At 45.8% G+C, this 15,278-nt stretch overlaps 1 pseudogene; it reads right to left on the bottom strand.

Annotated features, from left to right (window-relative positions):
• The window catches only part of LOC116836378 (NACHT, LRR and PYD domains-containing protein 3-like), a 25,922-nt pseudogene extending 11,957 nt beyond the window's left edge, over positions 1–13,965 (bottom strand).
• Positions 13,966–15,278: the final 1,313 nt, after the last annotated feature.

The following is a 15,278-nucleotide window of genomic DNA, read 5'->3' as shown; positions in this document are numbered from 1 at the left end:
TTGGTTCTAGCAGGTTCCTGATTACTCTAGTGCAGCCCCTGCTCTGGTCACTCAGGGAACAGAAAACTACTTATCCAGTGACCAGTATATTTGCCCTCTACCAGACTCCTGTACCCCACTGGTTTGGATCTGTCACACCAGATATTGCTCAAAAGTCCCTATAGGGATTGGTACCCCATTGGCTGAACTTTACAATTATAGGCCTGGATGCAACAAAACGCTTAAGCAACTGCTTAACTTAAACCACACAAATAGTCCCACTGAAGTCAATTAGACTACTCATGTAATTATATGTAAACTATATGCTACATTTTAAGCACATTGCTGAATTTTATCCTTAGAAGAGACAATCTCTGCTTCAGAGGGTTTAGAGTCTCAAGCAGTGGTTCTCACCTATTTACCATTGTGGGCCTCATATGCAGCTCTCTGTGTTATGTGGACTGCATCCACACAATATATATACTACCTGTATGGCCCTGAGGATGTCACATGGGCCGCAGCTGTGTGCTGATTGGGCCACAAGCCACAGGCCACAGGTTAAGAATCACTGGTCTAAAGGAAGGAAGTTGAGATAATGTGAACAAAATATTTATAAATGTGCCTTTTACTAATGTAACATTTCACACAGCTGTAGAGCACAATACTCCCTAAGGCACTCCCATCTCCAACAAATTCTGTAAGTAATACATACCCCAACTTCATTGAATGTGCACTGTCATGCAAAATCACAACAACCACGGTTAAAGTGTCAAAGCAGAATAACTTTCAAGTGATCTGACTGCTTGACAGTCAGATGTGTCAGTCTGTTAATACAAGAAAGAATGAGGTAGTTCCTGTCAGGTGATCAAGTCATGGGTGGTCTTTCCTAATGGTTGTAGCAAAAGTCCAGCCTACCAGGTAGAACTGAATCCAAAGGGGGCCAGTGCAGAAGTCATGCGGAGCTGGGAGTCAGAAGCCAAAATCAAAGGGTTAACCAGAGTTGCAGTCAGGACTGGGAATCAGAAACCAGGAAGAAGCTGGGGGCTGGAGTGCAAGCCAGTACAAGCTGGGATTGGAGCAAGGCTATAGATAACCGAGGTAGAGAACCAAGCACAGCTGAGTGAGGAACTCATTGATCAGCCAGTGGCCAGCTGCGGAGCTTAGATATCAGCCTGCTGACTCCTGCACCCAATCAGGTGGTGCAGTCAGTCAACTTCAATTAGGGCCAGCTGTGCTCATTGGGTTGCGGAGAGAGCATGTAACAGTTTATACAGCTGTAACAGCTGCATGACAGCTACAACTACCTGGGCTCTCTAGTGTCCAGTTTATATGCATTTGTTCTTGTGTCCATATTGGTACTAAGCTTAAATAATTTCTCACCCTCCCTGATATTTATCCCTCTGATATATTTATGAAGAGCAATCATATCTGCCCTCAGACTTCTTTTGGTTAGGCTAAACAAGCCAAGCTCTGAGTCTCCTTTCATAACATGGTTTTCCATTCCTCAGATCATCCTAGTAGACCTTCTCTATACCTGTTCCAGTTTGAATTCAGTATAAAGTCAGTACAGCAATACAGTTGTCATAAACAGATAGTTAAGGGTTAATGTCTCTTTAACCTGTAAAGGGTTAAGAAGCTCAGTTAACCTGGCTGAAACCTAACCAGAGGACCAATAGGGGGACAAGATACTTTCAAATCTTGGTGGAGGGAAGTCTTTGTTTGTGCTTTTTGTTTTGTTCGTTGTTCGCTCTTGGGGCTAAGAGGGACCAGACGTACACCCAGGCTTTCCCAATCTTTCTGAATCAGTCTTTCATGTTTCAAAACTGTAAGTAATAGCCAGGCAAGGCAGATTAGTCTTATGTTTGTTTTCTTAACTTGTAAAGGTTTCTTTTTGCTGGAAGGATTTTTACCTCTGTTTACTATAACTTTGAATCTAAGGCGGGGGGGGTCCCTCTGATCTATATGAATCTGAGTACCCTGTAAAGCATTTTCCATCCTTATTTTACAGAGATAATGTTTACCTTTTCTTTCTTTAATTAAAAGCTTTCTTTTTAAGAATCTGATTGATTTTCCTTGTTTTAAGATCCAAGGGGATTGGGTCTGGACTCCCCAGGGATTGGTGGGGGGGAAAGGAGGAGGGATGGTTAATTCCTCCTTGTTTTAAGATCCAAGGAGTTTAAATCTGTGTTCACCAGGGAATTGGTGATGCCTCTCAAGGCTGCCCAGGGAAGGGAAGGTTTTGGAGGGACAGAAAGTGTACTAGACACTAAATTCTGGCTGGTGGCAGCGTACCAGATCTAAGCTAGTAATTCAACTTAGAAGTATTCATGCAGGTCCCCACATTTGTACTCTAAAGTTCAAAGTTGGGAAAGAACCTTGACAACAGTAGACAACATCTCCAACAAGAAAATATAGTAGAGGGGAATAGATTATTCACTTCATGTGTCTTTGGATTCCTTTAGTTATTTGTGTAGTTCAAATGGGCCTAGAAATGCTTCTCAGACAGTTTGCCATCATCTCTAACCTGAACAGTATAACATATGCCAAGATATGAACAGAAGTTTGGGTGCTCCCTAGTGGAGTTTAGGAAGTGCTGCATTACAGTAATGGCTATGTGGAGTGGGTGTAACACAATACCATTCTGATCTAGTAATATTTTAAATCCACTTTGTGCTAGGTGCAATGCAATATGCATAAACGCAGCTGATATACAAGCTAAGAAACAGTGGAGAATCAAGCTTATTCTGTGCATTTCTGTAGGCCTCAACATCAGAAAAACAGAAACACATGGATTTGGTGAAGAAAGTTCTCCTGCATAACAACAGGCCAATCAGACTTTATGATTAAGTGGCCCCTTCTAGCCTTAAGTCCATGGATCTACAAAAGCGATAAGAATAGAGTTAGAAAGTTAAATATGGAGGGTTGGATTCACAGGCCTGCTGAGATGCAAAAATGCTGAAAGCCAACTTAACCAGCCAGTGGAGGGTTCCCACAGCATGAGGGAATCCCTTGGAGGGGACTCTACCACCACAATGCTGACCCCCAGCAGAAGGGGCATGGCCAGAGGAAAGGATGGGTGGCTAGAACACTTTGTGCTGTAGCAATCCCTGGCTGCTAGAATGGCCCCTTTGAGCTGTTAGCATTGAGGTGCCAATTAGAATAGCCCGAGGGTGCTCAGAGTTACACTGTGAGCTGAATCAGCAAACCTCAGAGCTCTTTAGTGTATCTTATTTTGCTTTTGAGGTCCTGTAGTCTATCTTTATCTTTACCGGTGCTTCACCAAGTCCCTTTTTGTGTGTTGCAATCAGTGGTTTGTGATTGGTTTCCACTTTGAAGCAATGGTCAGAAAGTGGTAATATCTTGTACATCCATATTCCAGACCTAGTGCCATTTTTTCAATTTGTGCATACATCATCTTTGCAGCTGTTACCACCGTAGCTGCATAAGACCAGGCCCATAATAGTCCTGCTGCCAGCCTTCCTTTGGCGGTATCTGTGGAGATCTCGATGTCTTTCCATGGGTTACAAAATTGTAGCACTAGAATGGATATCAGAATATGCTTTAAATCGCTGAACTGTTTTTCATGCTCTGGCATCCATGCCCATTCAGTGCTCTCTGAAGGGGATGTCTTAGGTGAGCTGTGCGAGCTGTGTAGTTAGGTATGAACTTGCTGACATAATTCAACATGCCTAGCAGCCTTTGAATTTCCTCTTTATCTTTAGGTCTTGGCATGTTCAGTATTGCCTGAATCTTTCATGCATCAGACCCTTTCAGGCCAGTCCCTCTCCCAAGCATGTTGTTTGAAGTTGACCCTTGGCCTTAGACAGTTTAAGGTTATCAGCTCTTATAATTTCTAATACTCCCCTTAGACATGCCTGATGTTCAATAGCAGCACTGCCCCCAATTTATGATGTTGTCAGTGCACACTTTCATGCCTGCTAAACCCCCTCGTATCTGGCTATTCTATGGTGAAACACTTCCAGGGCTGAACTTATTCCAAACGTCAGTCTTAGAAATGCCAAATCACATGCAGAAAGTGCAGATCTTGGTGCTCCCAGTGTCTAAAGGTATCTGTCAAAATCCTGCCAATACACCTAATTTGCTGGAGAATTTTGCTCCTGCTTTCTCAGACAATAGTTCGCTTCTTGAGAGGAAGTGGAAGTGTTTTCTTTTTATGTTTTTGTTCAGCTCCTTGGGGGTCCATACACAGATGTAGTACCTGTCATTTCTTCTCTACAGTTATTAAGGAGTGAAAGGGATCCTGCTTGTACAGTACAACTTCAGGCACACATCTTGCAAAGACTTTCATGGCCACTTGATGAGCAACCAACCATGCTGAGAAAGGTATGCTCTACCGAGAAATATGCGTCGACGCTACAGAACGAAGCACAGTAGGAAAGAACTGACTGCATGTAAGAAGGTACATTTAAATTTGACTTACATTTATTTGAGACCTTATAAATGTTAGATATTCAAAGTAGAAAATCTGTACAATAGAAACTGCACTCTGCTCCCTTTCCCCCAGCAGTGTCCTCTATATGGGAACTTGAAACAGAGCCGCCTAGAGGATTGAGGGGGCTTGGGGCAAAGCAATTTTGGGGGCCCCTTCCATAAAAAAAAGTTGCAATATGATAGAATACTATATTCTCATGGGGGGCTGGGGCAAATTGCCCCACTTGCGCCCCCTCCCCGGCAGCCCTGACTTGAAATATGGTAATCCTATCATTCTCTCTCCATAGCATACATCTTCTTAATGAGACCAAGCACCTCACTTAGATATAGGCCCAAAACTGCCTCTCTGTACCACCACAAACTAGTTTTATCATTTCCCCTTTGTATTTAAGGGTCAGGTCGCACTTTTCTCAACAGTAGAATTGTTTCTCCATTGTTGTCTTTCAAAGACACTTTTGACTGTCCTACTTTTAAGTGCTCCTTGTATCTCTCTCTGTTTCAGTTTATTACATTTACTTATGCCATCCATTGTGTATGTCACATAAGTTCCATTAGTAAACATTTTAAGGAGCCAGTCGTTTGAGTTTTCAGCCTCCTTTATTGTGCTTAAGAACAGCTCCTCCTCTTTACTTGAGGAATCCTTTTTTGTACGTAATACCTGCACTTTCCTGCTTTCTCTGTACATTTTAGCATATGGTTGGGTTCATGGAGGGAGCAGGTTCTGAAAGAAAAACCCTAGGAACCTGCTTACTCCAGGACCACCTTTCCTAAGTCCCCTTTTCTGGTAAACTCTCTAACCAGGTCCCCTGAAAGCTCCCTTTCCTCAGCAGCTGCCCTCTGTACTCTAGGGCCTACTGACAGAATCCTTAGAAGCTTTTATTCCAGGGGCAACTCGTAATAATCTGCTCTGGCAGTGCTGGGAGGGGGGAGAGCACTGAGGGGTAAGTGGGGGGTCCAATGTGAGCACTGGGAGCAAAAAGGATGGCTCAGCGAGAGCCCTTGCCTCTGTGCGGGGGGGTCCAGCATGGGACATCACCCCACCCCTCTGAACATGGAAAAGCTCTTCCTTAATTAACTACTCCCAGGCAATTAACTACTCACAGCTGGATCCACATTAGCTCTCTCTCTCTGGAGCCTGCCACAGGTAACCTGGTCCCTGACTCCCCTGAAAGGGCCAGTCTGTGACAGCCACACAATAATCTCAAAACATTTTCATTATTTCTTGAAGGCTTTCCTCTCTCTCCCTCCACCACAACGTGGATGGAATCCATTGTAGGCAGCTAGAGTTTCTATGCCTTCCATGATTAAGAGCAGAACCACCTTTTGCTCATCTTCCCCCTGGGGCTCTCATACACAGTTTAAAATGCTGTTTGAACCTTTTCCAGGCACATTCAGCATTTCCCCCGATTCTCAGGGTGAGTGGGGCATTACCTGCAGTTGCACATGCTGTTTGCTGCCATTGCTACATTACCTCTCTCTGGCCCGGTACGCTGCAACAAGCTTTCTACTACTCTGTAGCAGCAAAGTCAGCCACAGCTGTGTCCTCAGCAGGTTTGCATTTACTGCCCAGAAGGAAATGCATCAGCCAAGAATCAAGTGTGTCACAGGAAAACCAAGACTGCATGTATGCAGGAAGAAGGACATCTCTACACATCTGGAGGACTTACTCTATAGCACAACCCCATGGTACATTAACTGGAGAAGGACCTGACCAGAACCCTGCCAGCCCCTAAGATCCACCTTATTTAAGGAGGGGAACAAATAGGATTTGATGTTTGGTTCACAACCTCTACACTAGTGACTGATAAGTAGCACTGCCCTAGAAATGATAAAGAACTGCAGCTAAACGCTGAAGTGTGACAAGAAATAGGTGTTTGCAGTGACATGGCTGTGCTGGTCCCAGGATATCAGAGAGACAAGGTGGACAAGGTAATATCTTTTATTGGTGAAAGAGACAAGCTGTTAAGCTTATACAGAGTTCTTCTTCAGCTTTGAGGCCGTGGCTACACTTGAGAGTTACAGTGCTGGTGGTGGCTTTACAGTGCTGTAACTCACTCCCCGTCCACACTGGCAAGGCACATACAGCGCTGTATCTCCCTGGCTACAGCACTGCATGTACTCCACCTCGATGAGAGGAATAAAGAGAACAGCGCTGGTGCTGCAGGGCTGGGGTACCAGTATAAACTAGGAATAATCTTACTACGCTGTAACTGACCTCCGGAACCTTCCCATAATCCTTTTAAGTAAAGATTACGCTCTTTGTTTTGTTGTGATGCCTCTGTTTGTTTTGTTGTGAACTCTGGGCTCTGGCACCTGCTTATCAAAAAAACAAACACAGCTCCTGTTTGCTGTGAATGAGCAGAGGCAGGCGGGGGCTCCCTTTGGAACGCCCACAGCTAATGTTTGCTCGAAGAGAGGGGGAAGGAAGGGGCTTGAGGAGAAAAGCAGAGCGGCAGGCGGGGTGGGGAGTCCATTTCAGAGCGGCTGCTTATCTGGTCTGTGAGGAGAAAACCAAAGAGGGCTATTTGCTTTCAGTGAGTGAAAGAGGGGTGGTGAAGGGGGTCGGAACTTCCAAGGCAGCTGTGGTACGGGGAGACTTTGGCAAACCAGTAAAGTGCCTGAAACCTCTATGGCTTATTGTTAAAGACAGCCTAGTCAGCAAGCTGTTAAAAGCAAGTCTCAGCTTGACCAAGGCAGGAGGGGAGAGGGATTTAGCGTGTTACCGAAAAGGCAGCTTGACCCCGCGTCCTTCCTGATAGCAATTGGGTTGAAATTACTGATACACGCATTTTTGAAGAGTAGGCTATGCCCCAGGAATGTCTATTGAGGTCTCAAGGCTGCAAGTTCTGGAAAAACCCACACCTGGTTACTCAGTAATCAGAAGGAACCTCTTGCTTGAAACTGCTTACCTAACAAGGTTTCTTTAATTACTAATGTATAAATAAGGGGAAAAAGCTTGAGACAGGGGGGACTCATTTCAGGACTGGCCTCTCCCTCTGGATGCATCTTGTGTTCCCCAGTGGCAGACGGGCTGCCGCTGTATCACTCGAGAGCCACACTCAACTTTGGTAATTATCAAGGGTTGGGGGTGTTTTACTAACTTGTTGCTGACGTGCATAAGTAAGTGCTAGAGACTAGTAAAGTTTAGCTTTAAGTGAAAGCACTCTCGCGTTGTCCTGTTTGTGCCAGCCATCTATTGGTCGGACGGCCGTGTCTCCCCTGATTTATTTCCCGACATCTCCTTGCACAGAGTAAAGTTACCAAGAGCTTTGGGTTGAAAGAACTGCTGACAGAGTGTCGGCTCCAAAAATCCACTCTCTCTCTCCCCCACGCTCCCTGTCACACTTTACCCCACCCTCCCCTTTTGAAAAACACATTGCAGCCACTTGAATGCTGGGATAGCTGCCCATAATGCACTGCTTCCAATGCCGCTGCAGATGCTGCAAATGTGGCCACGACAGTGCACTGGTAGCTATCAGTGTGGCCAGACTGCAGCGCTTTCCCTACTCAGCTGTACTAAGACAGGTTTAACTCCCAGCGTTGTACAGCTGCAAGTGAGAAAGATATCACAGCTAAATACAAGGTGGAACACATAAAGAGTTAACACGTTGCAAGAGATCACTCAAGATGCAATGGGCAGTTAACGCTTCTGCAGTCTTAGGACAAAGAAGGATTAGTGTGTTATAAACTCTTGTAATCTAAGCAATCACTCCGTAGCTGACCTCTCAGTCCTCATCCTCAAAGGAAACCTGCACAACACCTGCAAAAATGAGCCTGGAAGCTTAAATTCATACCTGTGCTGGACGCCAAAAAATCATGGACTCAGTAAGGACCACTGGATTTATGGTTCACTACCACAATCTATAATGAACCCCAAGAGGCAGCAGCTAGGTCTACAGGTGAATTCTCCCATCAACTTAGTACTGTCTACACGGGAGGTTAGGTCATAGAATCATAGAACCACTGGGTTAGAGGGACCTATGAGGGTCGTCTAGTCTAACCACCTGCCAAACTGCAGGATTTGTTTTGTCTAAACTATCCAAGATGGGTGGCTATCCGGTCTCCTTTTGAAAACTCCCAGTGAAGAACCTCCCTAGGCAGTCTGTTCAAATGTCCTACTGTTTCCCACAGTTAGGAAGTTTTCCTGATCACTTTAACTGAGTCACTCAGGGCACATTTACATTTAAAATACTGCATGAGCACAGCTACATTTACAGCAGCATGTGTTCAGGTGCCCCTCCCCACCACTGCTTTGCAGCCATGCTGCTCCTACTCCTGCAGCTGTTGCTGGGACCCTCCTGCTGGCTGTGCAGAGCTGAGGGGGAATGTGTTGCTGATGTCAGGGCATCCTTCACCCCTGTATCCCATCTCCACATAGCCGGAAAGAGGGGACAGGGTTCAGGACTTGTAGCAGCTCTGAGGTCTCAACAAGCCTTCCCTCTGGGCAGTGAGTGCCTTGAAGAGACAGCGCATGGTCTCTCAGATACTTCCCCAGCAGCCAGTGCACACAATCTCAATCACTCACACACACCCCTCAACACATACTTGCATTATTGTTGTTACTCCTTGGTACTTCCTGCAACGCACATATATTTTCTGTAATTTATTCTTTCAAAGTGTGTTATTTTAGTTTTTTGAATGGTCTATGCATTCCATAATTTTTATTTCTCTTACGCTTAAATTTAATTCTTTGAGTCGGGACTTCTAAAATGCTTAACCTGTCCTGGCTGGAGTAATTATCCCTATGGTAACTTTTAAAAATTTATATATAATATTTTATGTTTTTACTGATGGTGCACTCCACACATGGAAAGAAAAAAATAGAGGGAACATTGCACAGGATGTTAGGTTGATGTAACTGTGTCACTCAGGGGTGTGGATTTTTCCACTCTCAAGTGATAAATTAGAGCAGCCCCATTTCCTAGTGCAGACAAGGCCTCAGACCTGAAGAAAAGCTCTGTGTAAGCTCAAAACTTGTCTCTTTCACCAACAGAAGTTAGTCCAATAAAAGTAACAGAAGTGTTTAACAGTACACACTAGGATCTGGTTCAAGATGTTTATTATAATTGGGAAACTATCAAGTTAAGAAAAATAAGAGGATAAAACTGCTCCCCCATCTCTAGATCATCAATTCACACTTTGAACTATGTACTAAGATTTAAGTTAAATAACCTAAGGTCTTGACTTAACTTTGTTAGATAATCTGTGGGTCATTTATCTACATATAAGTTTAAAATTTGTTCTGCAGATGTATCTTTTAGTTCATTACAACATAAGGACAATTGCATAACTTGATACATCTGTGATGTTTTGATGTAATCAGAAACAAAAAGCTGCTTATTTAATAGAACATGGTACATAGCATGATTTTAAAAACATCTCAAAGGCTACATTTACAGCATTTTTTGCAATGATAATCTTTGCATTCAAATAAGCCAAATACAAAGTAGGGGTCAGGATCATAGACTCATAGAATATCAGGGTTGGAAGAGACCTCAGGAGGTCATCCAGTCCAACCCCCTGCTCAGAGCAGGACCAACACCAACTAAATCATCCCAGCCAGGGCTTTGTCAAGCCTGACCTTAAAAACCTCTAAAGGAAGGAGATTCCACCACCTCCTTAGGTTAACCCATTCCAGTGCGTTCACCACCCTCTAGTGAAAAAGTTTTCCTCAATATCCAAACCTAAACCTCCCCCTTCTGCAACTTGAGACCATTACTCCTTGTTCTGTCACTCTAGTACCACTAGAACAAGCTAGATCCATCCGCTGCAACCCCTTTGGTAGCTGAAAGCAGCTATCAAATCCTCCGTTCTTTCTCTTCTGGCAGACAAAACAATCCCAGTTCCCACAGCCCTCCTCAAAGTCAATGTGCTCCACCCCCTAATCTTTTTGTTGCCATTCACTGGACTCTTTCAATTTTACAACATTCTTCTTGTAGTGTGGGCCCAAAACCTGGACACAGTACTCCAGATGAGGCCTGACTAATGTCGCAATAGAGGGGAATGATCACATCCCTCGACCTGCTGGCAATGCCCCTACTTATGCAGCCCAAAATGCCGTAGCCTTCTTCGCTAACAAGGGACACATTTGAATCATTATCCACTTCTCGTCCACTTAAGCCCTAGGTACTTTTCGCAGAACTGCTGCCTAGCCATTCGGTCCCTAGTCTGTAGCAGTGCATGGGATTCTTCTGTCTTAAGTGCAGGAACACTGCACTTGTCCTTAATTAAACTCATGCAGGTTTCTTTTGGCCCAATCTTCTATTATCTAGGTCCCTCTGTATCCTGAGGTGAGACTGATGGCCTGTAGCTTTTGGATCCTCTCCTCTCCTTTTTTAAAGATGGGCACGTAGAGTAGCCTTTTTCGCAAAGTCTCCGGACCTCCCCCATTCGCCATGAGTATTTCAATAGATAAAAGGGCAATTGTCTCTGCAATCACATCCACCAACTCCTTTAGCACCCTCGGATGCCGTGCATCCAGCCCCCACGGATTTGTGCTCATCCAGTTTCCTAATAGTCCCGAACCACTTCTTCTCCACAGAGGGCTGGTCACCTCCTTCCCCATACTGTGGCTGCCAGTGCAGCGTCTGGGGAGCTTGACCTTTTTCATTGAAGACAGAGCAAACAAAGTCATATTGAGTACATTAACTTTTTCCACATCTCTGTCACAGGCTGGCCTCCCTCCTTCAGTAAGGGATCCACACTTTCCTTGACTTTCTTCTTGTTGCTAACATTACCTGTAGAAAACCTTCTTGTTACTCTTAAACTGCTCTTGCTAGCTTGCAACTCAAGTGTGATTTGGCCTTCCTGATTTCACTCTCTACATCCTGAGCAATATTTTTATACTCTCCCTGGTCATTTGTCCAAATCTTCCATCTTGTAAGCTTCTTTTTACATTTAATATCAGCAAGGATTTCACTGTTAAGCCAAGCTGGTTGCCTGCCATATTTACTATTCTTTCTACACATCGGGATGGTTTGTTCCTCAAACCTCAATAAGGATTCTTTAAAATACAGCCAGCTCTCCTGGACTCCTTTCCCCCTCATATTATTTTCTCAGAGGATCCTACCCATCAGTTCCCTGATGGAGTCAAAATCTGCTTTTCTGAAGTCCAGGGTCTGTATTCTGCTGCTCTCTTTTCTTCTTTGTGTCAGGATCCTAAACTCAACGATCTCATGGTCACTGCCTCCCAAATTGCCATCCACTTTTCCTTCTTCTGCTAATTCTTTCCTGTTCGTGAGTAGCAGGTCAAGAAGAACTCTGCTCCTGGTTGGTTCCTCCAGCACTTGCACGAGGAAGTTGTCCCCTACACTTTCCAAAAACTTCCTGGATTGTCTGTGCACCGCTGTACTGCTCTCCCAAAAGATATCAGGGTAATTAAAGTCTCCATGAGAACCAGGGCCTGTGATCTAGTAATTTCTGCTAGTTGCCGGAAGAAAGCCTCGTCCACCTCATCCCCCTGGTCTGGAGGTCTATAGCAGACTCCCACAATGACATCACCATTGTTGCTCACACTTCTAAACTTAAGCCAGAGACTCTCAGGTTTTTCTGCAGTTTCATACCAGAGCTCTGAGCAGTCATACTGCTCTCTTACATACAATGCAACTCCCCCACCTTTTCTGCCCTGCCTGTCCTTCCTGAACAGTTTATATCCATCCATGACAGTACTCCAGTCATGTGAGTTATCCCACCAGGTCTCTGTTATTCCAATCACATCATCAAAAACACTATAGAAGACACTAGTAAACCTCAGAATTGTCACCTACATCCCCCTGCTGCAGAAAGTTAGAATTTACAGAGATTAACTGTAGAGACAATGCTTCAATATTCTGCATAATGGCACACTCCAGTAAGCCTGAAATGAGACCTATCAGCTATGCTTTGCTTAACAGAGGCCTTTGCGCACATTGTACCAGTCCCACACATTGCTTATTTGTTCTTGTTTATTGGCAAGGTTCACAAGCCCAGCATCATGCGAGTGACTGGATGTAACACTCACCTCTCCTGAGCATCTCTTGTTGGCAGAGTGCAATCCTGCATGCTCTTTATCTGCTCTCAGTGCCCCCATCAGCTGTTACCCTTGCTGGGCAGGTCTTCAGTGGCTCAGCCCTCTGTCTAAGTCACTCAATAGGTGAATGGATGAACCCCTCCTGGGGTAACAAAGCTCAGCAAATGGTTAGCCCTCATTAGGGTCTTCAGCCCCATCTCTGGGACCACTTTTACTAAAAGCCCCAGAAAGAGGCTGCAATTGCAGACTCCTCTTTTCAGGACCTGGACCCACCCACTACTCCAGGTCCCAATCCAGGGACTCTGTAAACAGCAGCCACGTGCTGCTTCCCTTTGTAACTTTAGCGCCCTCGTGGCCAAGATGGAGTCTGCTCTGCAGGCAGCTCTGGCCAAGAGATGGCACATGCAGGAATGCAGCAGGAGAAATCCCTTCCACCCCAGGGGCACCTGTTCCACCCCCCGCCCCCGAGTGAACACACACACCCACAGGAAAAGCACAATGGATACAAGAAAGGGAGATATTTATTTACAGAGGGATGAGAGGAGAAATACAACAAGGGGAAATATAAGGGGAGCAGTAAAACAGGGCTGCATTCAAACCAAGGCCCCACAGGCCCAATGGTAGCACAGTCTGGAAGAGCAGACACTGAGCAACATGTCTGCACACAGAGTTCAGGAGTCCTGAGCAAAGTTCCAGTCCAGTGGTGAGTCTTGGGTGCTCCTGGTCATCTTCGCCGCCAGTGAACTCTCCCCAGCAAACCCCTCCGGTGCCCTCTCCTGCTGCTCTCTGCAAAGCCACACAGGGCGACCACCTCCCCACTTAATTAGCTACAGCCTCCCTCCTTGTTCCCAGTGCAGAGTCACAAGCCCCAGTACTCCCAGCCCCACACAGCTCTGGGCAGCCATGATACTGGGTCCAGCTCCGGCCTGTCCTTCTTGGGCAATTCCCCCCTGGCACAGGGCTCCTCCTGGCTCCTGTCCTGGGCTGTCCCCTATTGGGCCCGACCTCCTCAGGCAGGTTCTCCCTGCTTCACTACTCCAGGGCCTGCTGACTTCCTCTCTCCCTCCCTGGAGCTCCAGCGCTGCCCCCTGGAGGTTCCTTCCTTTTTCCTTACCTCCCCCTACCCCTGGGAAAAAGATTTAAAGGGGCCATGCTCTCTAAACCCCAAAGGGGTTGCACCTTAATAGCTGCTTCTGCATTCCCTGGGCTGTTTCCTACTAAGTTCCATCACCTTCACCCTTCCTTAAGGTTGCAGTCCTTGGGTTCTCTCTTTCTGTTCCCTGGTCTCTCAACCCCAGGCCTCATTGCCTAGTGAGTTTCAGTGTCTCCCACCCCCTCCTGGTCCCCACCAGGAACTGATGAGCTAGCTCCTTTTATATCCCAGACTGCTCTACTCTGATTGGCTGCTTTCCTGCAGTCTCACAAGGCAGGCCTGGGGAGGACCCACTTTCACTGCTTCTTCGCTGGCACAGGGTGCAGTAGGACAACGAGGCCTCCAGCATGGGGGCATCAAAGACCTGATACATCCTGTTGCAGTAGGAAACTTACTGCTGTACATTGTTAAGCTTGGCAGCCCTGGTTTCCGAGACAGAACTGTCCACCACTACCCCCACTACCAGAGTAAAACTAAAGCTTTGAGGGAATGTTGAATTTGGGATCAACAGATCTTGCCACACATCCTGTGATTTTTAATAGCAGCAACAAATAGATGTTTGGGTAGCATTTATTGTTATCTACAAGGGCTGGTTTACATTAGGAATTTATTTCAGTCTAGCTACATCTCACAAGGGTGTGAAAAATCTACTCCTCTGAGAGACCTAGCCAAACCAGCCTAGACCAGCACTAAGTTGACAGAATCTCCAGCTGTTTCTTTGCCAAGAGGTAAATTTCTCACTCACCCCCTTTTTCCTGCCAAAGAATGGCCACTTAACCAGGTGATAGTCCATTTAATTTTGTTGATACCTGGCAGAGGTGTCAGTTTGCCCTTTGTCTCTGAAGAACCAGTTTGTGGCTGCTTTTCAAAACCTGGAACATGTCTCACTAGTGTCCATAGCCCCCTCACCCAGAGCTGGTTTAATAACAAGCAATTCAAACACTCTGCAGGTTCCCCAAAATAAAGTCCGAAATCACAACACAGAAGCTGATATTTAGGCATGGCTCTTCTACCACAGACCCACCCAAAGCCACCGGTCCCCCTCCCAGGCCCTTTTTTGGAGCTAAAACTCTGCTTTCTGGCCCTGGCTGCCTTCTCCTGTCAGCCACACCCTATCCCCAGACCTTACCGCCTAAGGCCTATCCTGCTTTGGCAGGTTCTACCTAGCTGGACTCAGGTTTCTGGCTCTGACTTCTAAACCCCCATTTTAGAGTCTTCCCTACAACAGCCTTTCTACAGTCTCCTGAACTTCCCTCTTCATTACAGCCACCTGCTGCCTTTTATAGGGAATTACTTGATCCAACCCATGTGTGCCTCTTTAGTAATCAGGGTTGGCTCTCCCCAGCCCTCCAGCCCTTAAGGGTCAAGCCACCCTGTTACACACAGCATTAACAGAAAGATAGTTATCCAGAGTTCATCCACTGAGCTGCTCCTGTTGCCTAAGAGGCCAGACACATACATAGGATAAACACTGTCTGGCCTCTTAGGCAATAGGAGCCATAGAGCACTCTCAAATGTGCCTGGTGCTCTATGTCCCCACTGAAGTCTTAACATTGCAGTGGAATAACATCATTTTACAGAGTCTTTCCACAGAGCAACAGAGGCAGCAACAGGTCACAGCAGCTTAATAAAGACTGATCAATGTGCGCGCACCTGCTCTGCTTTCCTTCCTTATATAATTTTCCT

The sequence above is a fragment of the Chelonoidis abingdonii genome, chromosome 4 (genome assembly GCF_003597395.2).
Source record: "Chelonoidis abingdonii isolate Lonesome George chromosome 4, CheloAbing_2.0, whole genome shotgun sequence".
Lineage (NCBI taxonomy): Eukaryota > Metazoa > Chordata > Testudines > Testudinidae > Chelonoidis > Chelonoidis abingdonii.
This window is presented reverse-complemented; position numbering and strand designations above follow the sequence as displayed.